The sequence below is a fragment of the Salvia splendens genome, chromosome 1, assembly GCF_004379255.2.
Source record: "Salvia splendens isolate huo1 chromosome 1, SspV2, whole genome shotgun sequence".
Lineage (NCBI taxonomy): Eukaryota > Viridiplantae > Streptophyta > Magnoliopsida > Lamiales > Lamiaceae > Salvia > Salvia splendens.
The window spans coordinates 20,493,245-20,512,850 of NC_056032.1; the positions used below are offsets into that span (position 1 = coordinate 20,493,245).

At 45.6% G+C, this 19,606-nt stretch overlaps 1 pseudogene; it reads right to left on the bottom strand.

The window, feature by feature from the left end:
- Positions 1-8,205: 8,205 nt before the first annotated feature.
- The window catches only part of LOC121746715, a 44,383-nt pseudogene continuing 32,982 nt past the window's right edge, over positions 8,206-19,606 (bottom strand).

Consider the following 19,606-nt stretch of genomic DNA (forward strand, 5'->3'; position numbering starts at 1 on the left):
TCTTCAGCTCGACTTGGGGTGAAAGTGTGTCTTCGGGTAGAGGGTTTCTTTCAGCTTCTCCTTCTTTTTCTAAAGCTTGAAGTTTCTCCTGCAATAGTTCGGTCTCAAGAAAATCTTGGACTAAGGGGTCAATCTCATCAACATAGCATAAGTTTTCAGAATCAATAGGCTTCTTCATGGCCTCATTGATATCAAAAGTAAATTTCTCCCCAATGAAATCAATGCAAATTGTCCCCTCAGCCATGTCTACTATTGTCTTGGCCGTTCTAAAAAATGGTCTCCCTAACAATATGCCACTAGATTCCCTAGCCTCGGACTCACTCATTTTAATCACATAAAAGTCATCAGGGTAGGTAAAATCATGCACTCTAACCAACACATTCTCTAAAACACCCTCAGGACTTATGCATGACGTATCAGCCAGTTGGATCAACACCCTAGTACTTGACAATCTAACTCCCTTCAATCGGTTATAGATTGACAATGGCATAACATTTATAGATGCCCCCAGGTCACACACTGCATGCTCGACTTTTACATCTCCTACAGTTATGGGTAGAGTGAACATACCTGGGTCGGCTCTCTTGGGTGGTAGTTTTTCCTGCACAATCGCCGACGCTATCCCTTCCACCATGATCTTCCCATCCTCCTGGGCTTTCCCGGCTATGAACTCCTTAATGAATTTCCCAAGAGGGGGTAGCTTCACGGCTTGGAGGAATGGTATGGTGACATCCAATTTCCCAAAAATTAACAAGTAATCCACCGGGTTCTCCTTCTTTCTTTTTGTAACAAAGCGGAAAGGGAATGGTTTCTCCCCCTTTCTCTCCTCTACCGGTCCCTCAACAACCTCCTTGGAATCTTCCTTGGGCAAGTTCTGGAACTGAGCCTCCGTTCTGGATTCTACCTCTTGATGGGGTTCCTTCCTGACCAGTACGTTCTCGGGTTCACCTCATCCACATGGCGTCTTCCCCAAGCAAAATGGGTTCTGCATCCGAGGTATGGATCTATTAAGCTCTTCCACTGAGATGGTGTCGCCCCCTATCTTCGTTCCACTCGGCTCTCCACTTGGTTGATTCGGTCGAGGTCCATCATAAGTAGTTCCTGACCTCAATGTAACCTTACTCACATTCGCCTTTTTCGGTATTTGAACTGTAGACGGGAGTTTCCCTGCATTTCCTTTCAAATCACCCACCAAACTGGCCAGCTGGGCCAACTGCCTATTCATCATATCCATGTTCGCTTTATGTTCCTTCTGGGCATTTTGCATCCCCTGCACTACTTCGTTGTGGGATTGCAACTCGCCCTTGATACCTTGCTGCGACGCGAGCAATTCTCCCATCATGTCCTCCATGGATCGTCTGGTCCTGTTGGAATATTGTGACTGATTTGGACCTTGTTGCTGGTTATACTGGGAACTTTGGTTGGGCTGGAAATTTTGGAAGTTTTGCTGGTTCTGGTTAGGTGGGTACTGGTTATACTGGCCAGGAGGGTTATACTGGTATTGGTGATATTGGTTCTGGTTCTGGTTTTGGAAATGATTTTGGTTCTGATGTTGTTGGGGTGCTTGATTCAGCTGATTTTGGTAATTTTGGAAGTTTATCTGGTGGGGTGAAATGTAGACAAGGTTTGGGTTTTGGTGTTGTGGGTTTTGGTTTGGGGATTTTTGGTTCTTTCCTGACCAGTTGAACTGGTGGTCCGGGTTTGCTGGCCCACGGTTGGGGTTTTGGTTCGAGTGGGGGTTATATTGGTATTGACCTTGACCTTGGTTTTGATTTTGGTTCCCATCTCCCCATCGAAAATTTGGGTGATCCCTCCATGGTGCGTCCCGTTGTCTCCCCTGGATCCAATTCCCATTTGAGTTAAAATACCCGGCAGCATTAGCCTGTTCCATACTGACCGAGTCGTTTGTCTGATCATAGCTCGGTTCTTGGTTTCCCTGTTCTGCACCCTTGTAGTTTCCAACTAGGGAAGTCAGCGGTGTATTCTTCTCGATTGGGGTGACTTCTTCAATTCATCCATCTTCAAATCCATCTTCTGTTCAAGCTTCTGCTCCTTGTCAGTAGACGAGGCACTTGCAACCCTTTCTCGGTTGTATCCATCCCTTGAATGGTCATACTCCTTCTTCGCACTCAGTAGTTTCCTTAGGACCCTCTTCGCTTCGCTTACCCATAGTTTCGTGAAGCTTCCTCCCGACGACGAATTGGCCAGGTCCTTGGTTGTTATGTTCATCCCCTCATAGAAGGTTTGATGTCTCTCAATGTCCGCCAAAACCTCATTTTCAGTGGTATCGTAATTCCGCTGGGCTTGATTCAGAGTCTTAGATGCATAAAAAAATACGTACCTCTTCCCATCAATCTTCTGACCTAGTACGGCTCCCACTGCATAGTCGTTGGCGTCACACATTACTTCGACAGGATAGTCCCAGTCAGGAGCCCGTATGATAGGTGCGGATATCAGCTTTTCCTTGAGAAGGTTGAAAGCAACCTTGCATTGCTCATCAAAAATGAACTCCACTTCATTCTGAAGAAGTCGGGTAAGGGGTTGGGCGATCTTGGAGAAATCCTTGATAAATCTTCGATAAAATCCCGCGTGCCCCAGAAAGCCCCTTATCCCCTTCTGATCAGTAGGAAACGGCAATTTAGATATAACGTCCACCTTGGCTCGATCCACCTGGATTCCTCTCTCTGAGACCACGTGTCCTAGAACAATCCCCTTGGTGACCATAAAATGACACTTCTCAAAGTTCAAAACCAAACTCTTTGCTTGACACCTTTCGAGAACTATGTCTAAGTGATGAAGGCATGAGTCGAAAGAATCTCCGTAGACTGTAAAGTCATCCATAAATATCTCTATACAGTCCTCAATTAGATCGGAGAATATGCTCATCATACATCTTTGAAACGTACCTGGAGCGTTGCATAGGCCGAAAGGCATGCGTCTGTATGCAAAGATTCCGAATGGGCAAGTGAATGTAGTCTTTTCCTGGTCCTAAGGATCCACGTAAATTTGAAAATATCCGCTGTATCCATCCAAAAAGCAAAAGTACTTCTTACCAGCTAGTCTCTCCAACATTTGGTCTATGAAAGGCAAAGGGAAATGGTCCTTCCTCGTTGCATTGTTCAGCTTTCGGTAATCGATGCACATTCGCCAACCCGTGACTAGCCTCGTTGGGATCAGCTCATTCCTCTCATTTTGAACGACTTGGATTCCCGACTTCTTTGGAACCATGTGGATCGGGCTTACCCACTCACTGTATGGCACTGAATAAATAATCCCTAGCGACAACAATTTCAAGATTTCCTTCAATATTTCTTCTCGCATGTTAGGGTTTACCTTCCTTTGAGCATCTCGATGCGCTTTTGCTCCTTCCTCCAGCCTAATATGGTGCATGCAGACGTCGGGGCTTATCCCCACCAAATCTGTAAGACTCCATCCAATCGCTTTCTTGTTCTTGCTCAGCACAGTCAGTAGCCTCGCCTCTTGTTCCTTTGTAAGGCTGTTGCTGATGATCACTGGAAAGCATACTTCAGATTCGATGGCAGTTTCTTCAGCTCGACTTGGGGTAGAAGTGTGTCTTCGGGTAGAGGGTTTCTTTCAGCTTCTCCTTCTTTTTCTAATTCTTCCCCTGGGGGTTTCTCTATACTAGCTGGTAGCTGAGCCCCTGCGGCTCCAATGAACTCTGATTTCTGGCAAAATTCCTTGATCGCTCCTTCTATTTCTTCATCAGTCAACCCTTGGCTACTGATCAGATCGCATCATGCAGCAGCTTCTACGTCAGCCTGCTCATACACATCTAAAGCTTGAAGTTTCTCCTGCAATAGTTCGGTCTCAAGAAAATCTTGGACTAAGGGGTCAATCTCATCAACATAGCATAAGTTTTCAGAATCAATAGGCTTCTTCATGGCCTCATTGATATCAAAAGTAAATTTCTCCCCATGGAAATCAATGCAAATTGTCCCCTCAGCCATGTCTACTATTGTCTTGGCCGTTCTAAAAAATGGTCTCCCTAACAATATGCCACTAGATTCCCTAGCCTCGGACTCACTCATTTTAATCACATAAAAGTCAGTAGGGTAGGTAAAATCATGCACTCTAACCAACACATTCTCTAAAACACCCTCAGGACTTATGCATGACGTATCAGCCAGTTGGATCAACACCCTAGTACTCGACAATCTAACTCCCTTCAATCGGTTATAGATTGACAATGGCATAACATTTATAGATGCCCCCAGGTCACACATTGCATGCTCGACTTTTACATCTCCTACAGTTATGGGTAGAGTGAACATACCTGGGTCGGCTCTCTTGGGTGGTAGTTTTTTCTGCACAATCGCCGACGCTATCCCTTCCACCATGATCTTCCCATCCTCCTGGGCTTTCCCGGCTATGAACTCCTTAATGAATTTCCCAAGAGGGGGTAGCTTCACGGCTTGGAGGAATGGTAAGGTGACATCCAATTTCCCAAAAATTAACAAGTAATCCACCGGGTTCTCCTTCTTTCTTTTTGTAACAAAGCGGAAAGGGAATGGTTTCTCCCCCTTTCTCTCCTCTACCGGTCCCTCAGCAACCTCCTTGGAATCTTGCTTGGGCAAGTTCTGGAACTGAGCCTCCGTTCTGGATTCTACCTCTTGATGGGGTTCCTTCCTGACCAGTACGTTCTCGGGTTCACCTCATCCACATGGCGTCTCCCCCAAGAAAAATGGGTCCTGCACCCGAGGTATGGATCTATTAAGCTCTTCCACTGAGATGGTGTCGCCCCCTATCTTCGTTCCACTCGGCTCTCCACTTGGTTGTTTCGGTCGAGGTCCATCATAAGTACTTCCTGACCTCAATGTAACCTTACTCACATTCGCCTTTTTCGGTATTTGAACTGTAGACGGGAGTTTCCCTGCATTTCCTTTCAAATCACCCACCAAACTGGCCAGCTGGGCCAACTGCCTATTCATCATATCCCCTGCACTACTTCGTTGTGGAATTGCAACTCGCCCTTGATACCTTGCTGCGACGAGAGCAATTCTCCCATCATGTCATCCATGGATCGTCTAGTCCTGTTGGAATATTGTGACTGATTTGGACCTTGGTGCTGGTTATACTGGGAACTTTGGTTGGGCTGGAAATTTTGGAAGTTTTGCTGGTTCTGGTTAGGTGGGTACTGGTTATACTGGCCATGAGGGTTATACTGGTCTTGGTGATATTGGTTCTGGTTCTGGTTTTGGAAATGATTTTGGTTCTGACGTTGTTGGGGTGCTTGATTCAGCTGATTTTGGAAATTTTGGAAGTTTCTCTGGTGGGGTGAAATGTAGACAAGGTTTGGGTTTTGGTGTTGTGGGTTTTGGTTTGGGGATTTTTGGTTCCTTCCTGACCAGTTGAACTGGTGGTCCGGGTTTGCTGGCCCACGGTTGGGGTTTTGGTTCGAGTGGGGGTTATATTGGTTTTGACCCTGACCTTGGTTTTGATTTTGGTTCCCATCTCCCCATAAAAAATTTGGGTGATCCCTCCATGGTGCGTCCCGTTGTCTCCCCTGGATCTAATTCCCATTTGAGTTAAAATACCCGGCAGCATTAGCCTGCTCCATACTGACCGAGTCGTTTGTCTGATCATAGCTCGGTTCTTGGTTTCCCTATTCTGCACCCTTGTAGTTTCCAACTAGGGAAGTAAGCGGTGTATTCTTCTCGATTGGGGTGACTTCTTCAATTCATCCATCTTCAAATCCATCTTCTGTTCAAGCTTCTGCTCCTTGTCAGTAGACGAGGCACTTGCAACCCTTTCTCGGTTGTATCCATCCCTTGAATGGTCATACTCCTTCTTCGCACTCAGTAGTTTCCTTAGGACCCTCTTCGCTTCGCTGACCCGTAGTTTCGTGAAGCTTCCTCCCGACGACGAATTGGCCAGGTCCTTGGTTGTTATGTTCATCCCCTCATAGAAGGTATGATGTCTCTCAATGTCCGCCAAAACCTCATTTTCAGTGGTATCGTAATTCCGCTGGGCTTGATTCAGAGTCTTAGATGCATAAAAAATTACGTACCTCTTCCCATCGATCTTCTGACCTAGTACGGCTCCCACTGCATAGTCGTTGGCGTCACACATTACTTCGACAGGATAGTCCCAGTCAGGAGCCCGTATGATAGGTGCGGATATCAGCTTTTCCTTGAGAAGGTTGAAAGCAGCCTTGCATTGCTCATCAAAAACGAACTCCACTTCATTCTGAAGAAGTCGGGTAAGGGGTTGGGCGATCTTGGAGAAATCCTTGATAAATCTTCGATAAAATCCCGCGTGCCCCAGAAAGCCCCTTATCCCCTTCTGATCAGTAGGAAACGGCAATTTAGATATAACGTCCTCCTTGGCTCGATCCACCTGGATTCCTCTCTCTGAGACCGCGTGTCCTAGAACAATCCCCTTGGTGACCATAAAATGACCCTTCTCAAAGTTCAAAACCAAACTCTTTGCTTGACACCTTTCGAGAACTATGTCTAAGTGATGAAGGCATGAGTCGAAAGAATCTCCGTAGACTGTAAAGTCATCCATAAATATCTCTATACAGTCCTCAATTAGATCGGAGAATATGCTCATCATACATCTTTGAAACGTACCTGGAGCGTTGCATAGGCCGAAAGGCATGCGTCTGTATGCATAGGTTCCGAATGGGCAAGTGAATGTAGTCTTGTCCTGGTCCTAAGGATCCACGTAAATTTGAAAATATCCGCTGTATCCACCCAAAAAGCAAAAGTACTTCTTATCAGCTAGTCTCTCCAACATTTGGTCTATGAAAGGCAAAGGGAAATGGTCCTTCCTCGTTGCATTGTTCAGCTTTCGGTAATCGATGCACATTCGCTAACCCGTGACTTGCCTCGTTGGGATCAGCTCATTCCTCTCATTTGAACGACTTGGATTCCCGACTTCTTTGGAACCATGTGGATCGGGCTGACCCACTCACTGTATGGCACTGAATAAATAATCCCTAGCGACAACAATTTCAAGATTTCCTTCAATATTTCTTCTGCATTGTTGGGGTTTACCTTCCTTTGAGCATCTCGATGCGCTTTTGCTCAGTATACTTAATCCCTGCATGGTCAGTATATACGATGACCTTGGATCCCAACAAGTATGGCCGGAACTTCTCGAAAGAATACACCACTGCCAAAACCTCATTTTCAGTGGTATCGTAATTCCGCTGGGCTTGATTCAGAGTCTTAGATGCATAAAAAATTACGTACCTCTTCCCATCGATCTTCTGACCTAGTACGGCTCCCACTGCATAGTCGTTGGCGTCACACATTACTTCGACATGATAGTCCCAGTCAGGAGCCCGTATGATAGGTGCGGATATCAGCTTTTCCTTGAGAAGGTTGAAAGCAGCCTTGCATTGCTCATCAAAAACGAACTCCACTTCATTCTGAAGAAGTCGGGTAAGGGGTTGGGCGATCTTGGAGAAATCCTTGATAAATCATCGATAAAATCCCGCGTGCCCCAGAAAGCCCCTTATCCCCTTCTGATCAGTAGGAAACGGCAATTTAGATATAACGTCCTCCTTGGCTCGATCCACGTGGATTCCTCTCTCTGAGACCACGTGTCCTAGAACAATCCCCTTGGTGACCATAACATGACCCTTCTCAAAGTTCAAAACCAAACTCTTTGCTTGACACCTTTCGAGAACTATGTCTAAGTGATGAAGGCATGAGTCGAAAGAATCTCCGTAGACTGTAAAGTCATCCATAAATATCTCTATACAGTCCTCAATTAGATCGGAGAATATGCTCATCATACATCTTTGAAACGTACCTGGAGCGTTGCATAGGCCGAAAGGCATGCGTCTGTATGCATAGGTTCCGAATGGGCAAGTGAATGTAGTCTTGTCCTGGTCCTAAGGATCCACGTAAATTTGAAAATATCCGCTGTATCCACCCAAAAAGCAAAAGTACTTCTTACCAGCTAGTCTCTCCAACATATGGTCTATGAAAGGCAAAGGGAAATGGTCCTTCCTCGTTGCATTGTTCAGCTTTCGGTAATCGATGCACATTCGCCAACCCGTGACTAGCCTCGTTGGGATCTGCTCATTCCTCTCATTTTGAACGACTTGGATTCCCGACTTCTTTGGAACCTTGTGGATCGGGCTGACCCACTCACTGTATGGCACTGAATAAATAATCCCTAGCGACAACAATTTCAAGATTTCCTTCAATATTTCTTCTGCATTGTTGGGGTTTACCTTCCTTTGAACATCTCGATGCGCTTTTGCTCAGTATACTTAATCCCTGCATGGTCAGTATATACGATGACCTTGGATTCCAACAAGTATGGCCGGAACTTCTCGAAAGAATACACCACTGCCAAAACCTCATTTTCAGTGGTATCGTAATTCCGTTGGGCTTGATTCAGAGTCTTAGATGCATAAAAAATTACGTACCTCTTCCCATCGATCTTCTGACCTAGTACGGCTCCCACTGCATAGTCGTTGGCGTCACACATTACTTCGACAGGATAGTCCCAGTCAGGAGCCCGTATGATAGGTGCGGATATCAGCTTTTCCTTGAGAAGGTTGAAAGCAGTCTTGCATTGCTCATCAAAAACGAACTCCACTTCATTCTGAAGAAGTCGGGTAAGGGGTTGGGCGATATTGGAGAAATCCTTGATAAATCTTCGATAAAATCCCGCGTGCCCCAGAAAGCCCCTTATCCCCTTCTGATCAGTAGGAAACGGCAATTTAGATATAACGTCCTCCTTGGCTCGATCCACCTGGATTCCTCTCTCTGAGACCGCGTGTCCTAGAACAATCCCCTTGGTGACCATAAAATGACCCTTCTCAAAGTTCAAAACCAAACTCTTTGCTTGACACCTTTCGAGAACTATGTCTAAGTGATGAAGGCATGAGTCGAAAGAATCTCCGTAGACTGTAAAGTCATCCATAAATATCTCTATACAGTCCTCAATTAGATCGGAGAATATGCTCATCATACATCTTTGAAACGTACCTGGAGCGTTGCATAGGCCGAAAGGCATGCGTCTGTATGCATAGGTTCCGAATGGGCAAGTGAATGTAGTCTTGTCCTGGTCCTAAGGATCCACGTAAATTTGAAAATATCCGCTGTATCCATCCAAAAAGCAAAAGTACTTCTTACCAGCTAGTCTCTCCAACATTTGGCCTATGAAAGGCAAAGGGAAATGGTCCTTCCTCGTTGCATTGTTCAGCTTTCGGTAATCGATGCACATTCGCCAACCCGTGACTAGCCTCGTTGGGATCAGCTCATTCATCTCATTTTGAACGACTTGGATTCCCGACTTCTTTGGAACCATGTGGATCGGGCTGACCCACTCACTGTCTGGCACTGAATAAATAATCCCTAGCGACAACAATTTCAAGATTTCCTTCAATATTTCTTCTCGCATGTTAGGGTTTACCTTCCTTTGTGCATCTCGATGCGCTTTTGCTCCTTCCTCCAGCCTAATATGGTGCATGCAGACGTCGGGGCTTATCCCCACCAAATCTGTAAGACTCCATCCAATCGCTTTCTTGTTCTTGCTCAGCACAGTCAGTAGCCTCGCCTCTTGTTCCTTTGTAAGGCTGTTGCTGATGATCACTGGAAAGCATACTTCAGATTCGATGGCAGTTTCTTCAGATTCGATGGCAGTTTCATCAGTCAACCCTTGGCTACTGATCAGATCGCATCATGCAGCAGCTTCTACGTCAGCCTGCTCATACACATCTAAAGCTTGGAGTTTCTCCTGCAATAGTTCGGTCTCAAGAAAATCTTGGACTAAGGGGTCAATCTCATCAACATAGCATAAGTTTTCAGAATCAATAGTCTTCTTCATGGCCTCATTGATATCAAAAGTAAATTTCTCCCCATGGAAATCAATGCAAATTGTCCCCTCAGCCATGTCTACTATTGTCTTGGCCGTTCTAAAAACTGGTTTCCCTAACAATATGCCACTAGATTCCCTAGCCTCGGACTCACTCATTTTAATCACATAAAAGTCAGCAGGGTAGGTAAAATCATGCACTCTAACCAACACATTCTCTAAAATACCCTCAGGACTTATGCATGACGTATCAGCCAGTTGGATCAACACCCTAGTACTCGACAATCTAACTCCCTTCAATCGGTTATAGATTGACAATGGCATAACATTTATAGATGCCCCCAGGTCACACATTGCATGCTCGACTTTTACATCTCCTACAGTTATGGGTAGAGTGAACATACCTGGGTCGGCTCTCTTGGGTGGTAGTTTTTCCTACACAATCGCCGATGCTATCCCTTCCACCATGATCTTCCCATCCTCCTGGGCTTTCCCGGCTATGAACTCCTTAATGAATTTCCCAAGAGGGGGTAGCTTCACGGCTTGGAGGAATGGTATGGTGACATCCAATTTCCCAAAAATTAACAAGTAATCCACCGGGTTCTCCTTCTTTCTTTTTGTAACAAAGCGGAAAGGGAATGGTTTCTCACCTTTTCTCTCCTCTACCGGTCCCTCAGCAACCTCCTTGTAATCTTCCTTGGCCAAGTTCTAGAACTGAGCCTCCGTTCTGGATTCTACCTCTTGATGGGGTTCCTTCATGACCAGTACGTTCTCGGGTTCACCTCATCCACATGGCGTCTCCCCCAAGAAAAATGGGTCCTGCATCCGAGGTATGGATCTATTAAGCTCTTCCACTGAGATGGTGTCGCCCCCTATCTTCGTTCCACTCGCTCTCCACTTGGTTGTTTCGGTCGAGGTCCATCATAAGTAGTTCCTGACCTCAATGTAACCTTACTCACATTCGTCTTATTCGGTATTTGAACTGTAGACAGGAGTTTCCCTGCATTTCCTTTCAAATCACCCACCAAACTGGCCAGCTGGGCCAACTGCCTATTCATCATATCCATGTTCGCTTTATGTTCCTTCTGGGCATTTTGCATCCCCTGCACTACTTCGTTGTGGGATTGCAACTCGCCCTTGATACCTTGCTGCGACGCGAGCAATTCTCCCATCATGTCCTCCATGGATCGTCTGGTCCTGTTGGAATATTGTGACTGATTTGGACCTTGGTGCTGGTTATACTGGGAACTTTGGTTGGGATGGAAATTTTGGAAGTTTGGCTGGTTCTGGTTAGGTGGGTACTGGTTATAATGGCCAGGAGGGTTATACTGGTCTTGGTGATATTGGTTCTGGTTCTGGTTTTGGAAATGATTTTGGTTCTGATGTTGTTGGGGTGCTTGATTCAGCTGATTTTGGTAATTTTGGAAGTTTCTCTGGTGGGGTGAAATGTAGACAAGGTTTGGGTTTTGGTGTTGTGGGTTTTGGTTTGGGGATTTTTGGTTCCTTCCTGACCAGTTGAACTGGTGGTCCGGGTTTGCTGGCCCACGGTTGGGGTTTTGTTTCGAGTGGGGGTTATATTGGTTTTGACCTTGACCTTGGTTTTGATTTTGGTTCCCATCTCCCCATCAAAAATTTGGGTGATCCCTCCATTTGTGCGTCCCGTTGTCTCCCCTGGATCCAATTCCCATTTGAGTTAAAATACCCGGCAACATTAGCCTGCTCCATACTGACCTAGTCGTTTGGCTGATCATAGCTCGGTTCTTGGTTTCCCTATTCTGCACCCTTGTAGTTTCCAACTAGGGAAGTCAGCGGTGTATTCTTCTCGATTGGGCTCAGGAGTGACTTCTTCAATTCATCCATCTTCAAATCCATCTTCTGTTCAAGCTTCTGCTCCTTGTCAGTAGACGAGGCACTTGCAACCCTTTCTCGGTTGTATCCATCCCTTGAATGGTCATACTCCTTCTTCGCACTCAGTAGTTTCCTTAGGACCCTGATAAGTCGTATTCTAGGCCTAGGTTACGGGTCAGTCTGATGTGCATAATTGAATTATATCTGCAAAACTAGTTGCTTAAGCGTGCAGGGTAAGCGTTTTAGCCAGTAGGCAGAGTTTCAGACACTTCAAGTGAAAAGGGCGTCATGACGATTACGTACTGACCAGTATACATGCAAAAATGGCTCGAGATGGAGAAGGAGGATAGCTGGGACTGCTCAATCACAAATTAAGGGCAAAGAAGTCATTTCACCACAAGGTCTTACCCTAAAAATCAAGGGTAAGCCTCCCTATAAAAGGAAGCCACTTGGAGAGAAAAAGAGGAGGATCATTCATCATCATCACTTTTAGGAGAGTTCTCTCGGAGTTTAGTCTTTCAGCCCTGTCCAGAATCTCGTTCCTCGCCACTGCCATGGTCACTTGAAGATCTAGATGTTCCCAGAGTTCCAAATCGTCCGTTCCAGCCAGCAAGACCGTAGCTTAGAGATTTCATCGCCCGGAGTGGCAAAACACTTTTATTCGCTTTCGTAGTTTAATTTACTTGCTTTCTTTACGTTGGATCTTTGTTGCTTTTGGATGTTTTCTGCTTTTGAAGTACTTTTTGAAGATCTGAACGTGTTTATGCCATGAAGTTGATTTCCGTTTCGGTTATTGTGATGATTTCTTTTCCTTCCCATTCCGCCTAGTTAGCTTAGATCTAAGGTTCCTTGGTGTTTTAAGTGCTGAATCTTTTCTTTCCTTGTTTCCGTCGCAATTTCCTTAGTTAAACGTGGAACTATTCGATCGTGAGTGAATCGCTGCATGTGAAGTTTAGTTTGAGTTCGTTTCGTTTCCTGTTGACCAGTACGCGGAGTTGCAGTTTCTGTGTTTTGATTTCAGATTTGGTGTTCTTATTTCTGGATCTGTGTTCGCGAATTGATAAGCTGTGTTTCCGTGTTGAATCTGGAATTATTTTCTGATTTTAGTTTGTGTTGTTGAAGAAGAAGATGTCCATGTCTGATGTTGGGGACCACTTTGCTTTTTAGATGCTTTTTGCTTTTTGTCATTTACTTTTAGTTATAACCTGCAGATTTGTCGGCCTAGTCACCATGACTACCACTACCCTCTGAATATTCTGTCTAGCCCAAAATAGAATCCCGTACCTTCCAAATATTTTCTGTTACAAAAATGTCTCCCCATTTCCACGTACACAGCCGCCTGTCCAACACCTTTCCCACCTCCTAGTCAGTAGAGTACCACCTTTAAATTCCAGCCTAGATAAGTCTCAACCCAAAGCGTGGTAGCTAACCAAACCCTCCAGAATATCACCACAATAGTTTTAACGCACCATCTCTGTGGGATTCGACCCTTACCACCACCATACTGCTCAGTAGAAGTGGGTTGAGGAATCTTTGAAGCCTGGGTCTAGGCTTAGTTAGGATCTCTATCCTGACCAGTAGGATATATCCTTGCTTGAACGACACCTACACACCTATGGTCCTTTCAAATGGCGCCGTTGCCGGGGATGGATGGCGTTACTAGTTACTTTTGTGTGTGATACTTTGGCGTATATATTGTGCATAATCTTCTTTTTCTTTTCTTTTCATTTCAGTTTATGAGAAGCAGTTCGGCTCTTGACCAGGGGAGACCGAAGATACTTCAGCGAGGATCTATACTCGTAACCACTCGTTCTGGCCTGTCGACCACCTTGTCTGACCTAGGCACGAGTAGTGACGAAGAAAAGGGCACCATAGAGGGACCGATACCAGAAGAGATACCACGGTTGGAAGGCAACCCAAGGGAAATGGCCAACCAGGGAGATGAGGACCCGGAGATCGGGACGCTGAACGCGCATACTGAAGAAGAACACCCGCAAGCCATAGTCGTTACTCCAGGGCAAACCGCCTGCGATGTGAAGCCTCATGTGATCGCGATCCTGCCTACGTACTGCGGAAAGAGCTACGAAGTGCCGTATGAGTTTCTTCATGAGTTTTGCAAAATTTGTAGGGCGCAGAGGAGACCAGCAGGAGCAACTGAGGATGATTATAGGCTGAAGGCTTTGCCATTTGTGCTCAAGGGGGAAGCTAACACCTGGTTCATGCGCCTGCCCCCCAACTCTATTGAGACTTGGGCCGATTTCAAGTCAGCATTTCTGGGCGAGTTTTTTCCGTCATCCAAGACAAGCGCGCTGAAGAGGGAAATAACTAATGTGAAGCAAGGGTATGATGAGCCCTTGAGTGATTATTGGGCAAGATACATGGGTCTTTTGGAATCATGTCCCAACCATCGCATGGCGGACATTGAAGTACATCATACTTTCTACGAAGGCATGAACGCGGTAACCAAGGACCTGGCAAATTCATCGTCAGGAGGAAGCTTCACGCAATTACGGGTTAGCGAAGCAAAGAGAGTCCTAAGGAAGCTATTGAATGCAAAGAAAGAGTATGACCATTCAAGGGAAGGATACAACCGAGAGCGGGCTTCCGTTGCCTCGGTTACTGATTAGGAAAATACACTGGATCAGAAAATGGATTTGAAAATGGATGAGCTGAAGAAGTCACTTCTGAGGGCGATCGAGAAGAGCACTCCACCACCTCCCCCAGCTGGGAATTACAAGGGTGCAGAGCAGGGAAGTCAAGGACCGAACTATGATCAGCATAATGATTTCGGGAATATGGAGCAAGTTAATGCTGCGGGGTACTTCAATTCTAGTGGGCATTGGATTCAAGGTAGGCAACGGGATGCACCATGGAGGGATCATCCAAACTTCCGATGGGGTGACGGGAGCCTAAATCAGAACCAAGGTTAGAACCAGTATAACCCTCATCCGAACCAAAACCCTAACCGTGGACCAGCAAACCCAGACTACCAGCCCAACTGGTCAGGAAGAAACCAACATTCCCAAAACCAAAACCCACAAAACCAGAACCCGAACCCTGTCTATGTGCCACCCCACCAGAGAAACTTCCAAAACTTCCAAAATCAGCCAAACCCAGGACCCCAAAACCATCAGAACCAAAATCAATTCCAAGGCCAGCACCAGAATCAATATCCTCAAGATCAGTACACCCCTCCTGCCAAGTATAACCAATACCCGCATAATCAAGGCCAGCAAAACTCCCAGAACTATCAACACCAAGGGCTAAGTCATTTCCAAAACTCGAACAGGTCAAGGAGATCCGTTGAAGACATGATGGGTGAAATGCTAGCGTCACAACAGAGCATCAAAGGAGAATTGCAATCCCATAATGAGGTCGTGCATGGGATGCAAAATGCCCAGAAGGAACATAAGGAGAACATGGATATGATGAATGGGCAGTTAGCTCAACTGGCCAGTTCGGTGGGTGATTTGAAGGGAAATGCAGGGAAACTTCCATCTACAGTCCAAATGCCTGAAAAGGCAAATGTGAGTAAGGTTACGTTGAGGTCAGGAACCACTTATGACGCGCCTCAACTGAAACAACCTGGTGGAGGATCCAATGGAACGAAGATAGGAGGTGATACCATTTCAGCAAAAGAATTAGGGAGAACTATGCCTCGGATGAAAGATCCATTCTTCTTGGATGATACACCAAGTGTACAAGGTGAACCCGACACCCTACTGACCAGGAAGGAACCTCCTCAAGAGGTAGAGCCCAGAATGGAGGCTCAGACCCAGGAACTACCCAAGAAAAACTCCAAGAAGGTTGCTGAGGAACCAGTAGAGGAGAAAAAAGGGGAGAAACCATTCTCATTCCGATTTGTTACAAAGAGGAAGAAAGAGAACCCGGTTGACTACTTGTCGATTTTTGGGAAGTTGGATGTCACCATACCATACCTCCAAGCCGTGAAGCTACCCCCTCTTGGGAAATTCATAAAGGACTTCATAGCCGGGAGAGCCCAGAAGGATGGCAAGATTATGGTGGAAGGGATAGCGTCAGCAATAGTGCAAGAGAAGTTGCCACCCAAGAGAGCCGATCCAGGTATGTTCACTCTGCCTATAGCTATAGAAGATATGAAGGTCAAACATGCAATGTGTCATTTGGGGGCATCCATAAATGTCATGCCATTGTCTATCTATAACCGATTGAAGGGAGTTAGATTGTCGAATACTAGGGTGTTGATCCAACTGGCTGATAGGTCGTGCATAAGTCCTGAAGGAGTTTTAGAAAACGTGTTAGTAAGAGTGCATGATTTTACCTATCCTGCTGATTTTTATGTGATCAAAATGAGTGAGCATGAAGCTAGGGAATCTAGTGGAGTGTTGTTAGGAAGGCCATTTTTGAGAACGGCTAAGACAATAGTGGACATGGCCGAGGGGACAATTTGCATTGATTTTCATGGAGAGAAATTCACTTTTGATATCAATGAAGCCATGAAGAAACCGATTGATTCTGAAAATTTGTGTTATGTTGATGTGATTGACCCCCTTGTCCAAGATTTTCTTGAGACCGAACTATTGCAGGAGAAACTCCAAGCGTTAGATGTTTATGAGCAGGCTGACATCGAAGCTGCTGCATGGTGCGATCTGATCAGTAGCCATGGGTTAACTGATGAGGAAATAGAAGCAGCAATCAAGGAATTCTGTCAGAAATCGGAGTTCATTGGAGCCGCAGGGGTTCAGCTACCAGCCAGTATAGAAGAACCATCGGAGAGATATTTAGAAAAAGAAGGAGAGATTGAGAAAAACCCTCTACCCGAAGACACACTTTCACCTCAAGTTGAGCTGAAGAAGTTACCACCAAATTTAAAGTATGCCTTCCTCGGAGAGGAGAACTCATATCCAGTGATCATCAGTAGCAGCCTTACGAAGGAACAAGAGGCTAGGCTACTGACCGTGCTGAGCAAGAACAAGAAGGCGATTGGTTGGAGTCTTACAGATTTAGTGGGAATTAGCCCCGATGTCTGCATGCACCACATTAGGTTGGAGGAAGGAGCGAAGGCACATCGAGATGCTCAAAGGAAGGTAAACCCTAACATGCGAGAAGAGATATTGAAGGAGATCTTGAAGTTGTTGTCGCTAGGGATTATCTATTCAGTACCGGATAGTGAGTGGGTCAGCCCGATCCACATGGTCCCAAAGAAGTCGGGCATCCAAGTAGTTCAGAATGAGAGGAATGAACTGATCCCAACGAGGCTAGTCACGGGTTGGCGAATGTGCATCGATTACCGTAAGCTGAACAATGCGACCAGGAAGGACCATTTTCCCCTGCCGTTCATCGACCAAATGTTGGAGAGATTAGCTGGGAAGAAGTTTTTCTGCTTTCTAGATGGGTACAGCGGGTATTTCCAAATTTACGTAGATCCTGAGGACCAGGACAAGACCACTTTCACTTGCCCGTTTGGAACCTATGCATACTGTCGCATGCCTTTCGGCCTGTGCAACGCTCCAGGTACGTTTCAACGATGTATGATGAGCATATTTTCCGATTTGATTGAGGATTGCATAGAGATATTCATGGACGATTTCACGGTTTACAGAGACTCGTTCGACTCTTGCCTTCACCATTTGGATATAGTTTTGGAAAGATGTCAAGCAAAGAGTTTGGTTTTGAACTTTGAAAAGTGTCATTTTATGGTCATCGAAGGGATAGTTTTAGGACACGTGGTCTCAGAAAGAGGTATCCAAGTGGATCGAGCCAAGGTAGATGTTATATCCAAATTACCATACCCTACTGATCAGAAGGGAATAAGGGGTTTTCTGGGGCACGCCGGATTTTATCGAAGATTTATCAAGGATTTCTCCAAGATCGCCCAGCCCCTTACTAGATTACTTCAGAATGACGTGGAATTCATCTTTGATGAGCAATGCAAGGCTGCTTTCAACCTTCTCAAGGAAAAGTTGACATCCGCACCTATCATAAGGGCTCCTAACTGGAACCATCCTTTCGAAGTAATGTGCGACGCCAGCGATTTTGCGGTAGGAGCCGTGCTGGGTCAGAAGATCGACGGGAAGAGGTACGTAATTTTTTATGCGTCCAAGACTTTAAATCAAGCCCAGCGGAATTACGATACCACTAAAGAGGAGATGCTGGCAGTGGTGTATTCTTTCGAGAAGTTCAGGCCATATTTGTTGGGATCCAAAGTCATAGTGTATACTGACCATGCGGCGATTAAGTATCTGATTGCCAAGAAGGAATCCAAACCACGCTTGATCCGATGGGTACTCTTGTTGCAAGAATTCGACTGGGAGGTAGAAGATAAGCGAGGAGTCGAGAACAAGGTGGCAGACCATTTGAGCAGAATAGTGCAAGATGGAAACGGTGACGAAGTGCACGATAAATTTCCAGAGGAACATTTGTGTGAGGTGATTTTTGCGCCCAGAAGAATTGATTGGGAAGAAGTGTTCAAGCTTACTGGTCAGAATGATACAGCAAAAGGAAAAGAGAAGGTAGGGCAGGAACCATGGTATGCGGACCTGGCCAACTACCTAGTGACTGGAGAGCTTCCAGAAGTGCCGAGTGTTACCAAGGCCCAAAGAATGAAGATCAAGAGTGAAGTGAAATACTACTTTTGGGACGACCCCTATTTGTGGAGGGTAGGGTCCGATGAAGTGATAAGTAGGTGCATTCCTGACTGGGAGCAGCGGGATGTTTTAACCCACTGCCATTCATTAGCATGAGGAGGACATTTCGGGTCCAAGAAGAGGGCAAGGAAGATTTTGGATAGCGGTTTTTATTGGCCAACCCTCAACAAAGATGCGTACGAGTTTTGCAGAAGTTGTGAGCGTTGCCAACGGACCGGTGGAATATCTGCCCGGGATGAAATGCCGCAAGTACCCGTAATAGTTTGCGAGCTATTCGACATATGGGGAATGGATTTCATGGGGCCTTTTCCTTCATCCTATGGGAATCTGTATATCCTAGTTGCTGTAGACTACGTCTTCAAATGGGTAGAAGCCAAGGCCACAGGCACGTGTGAAGCCAAGGAAGTGGCCAAGTTCTTAAAGAGTCATATCTTCAGCCGATTCGGTGTACCCAGGGCGGTCATATCCGATCAAGGTACACACTTCTGTAATCGCACAATTGAAGCCTTGATGAAGAAATACGGTGTGCACCATAGACTATCCAGCCCTTACCATCCACAAGCAAATGGTCAAGCAGAAATCTCTAACCGCGAGATAAAGAAAATTTTGGAGAAGATGGTGAACACTTCTAGGAAGGATTGGAGTGTAAGGTTAGAGGATGCTCTCTGGGCCTATCGAACAGCCTACAAGACCCCCATGGGCATGTCCCCTTACCGGATTGTTTTTGGAAAGATGTGCCATTTACCAGTTGGAATCGAGCATCGAGCATACTGGGCAGTACAGAAAGTGAATATAGATGCTACAGCCTGTGAAGAGGAAAGGAAGCTGCAACTGCAGGAGCTTGAGGAACTTAGATTGGAGTCATTCGACTCCGCCATGTGGTACAAAGAACGAACTAAATTATGGCATGATCGAAATCTGAGAACTAAGGAGCTCCATGTTGGCCAGAAAGTACTACTCTTCTAGTCAAGATTGAAGCTTATGCCAGGGAAACTCAAGTCCAAGTAGACAGGACCTTACATCATAACTGCACTCCGATCTAATGGGGCAGTAGAAATTTCAGGGAGTTTCTCTAACTCTGAACCTTTCATAGTAAATGGGCATAGGTTGAAAATATTCAGGGATAATAGCGAGGTGGGTGTGGTGGATGAAATTCCACTACAGCCACTTACATCGGTTTCATACTGATCAGTAAGATAGGAATTTGGAGTTCCGCGCGGCCAGTTTCCCTTTAAAAATAGTTTGCATATACTGGCCAAGTTGAATTCCAAATTGCCTAAGGAAGTTGTAAATATTGTAAATACGTAATTAATCTTTGCACGCTAGATAAT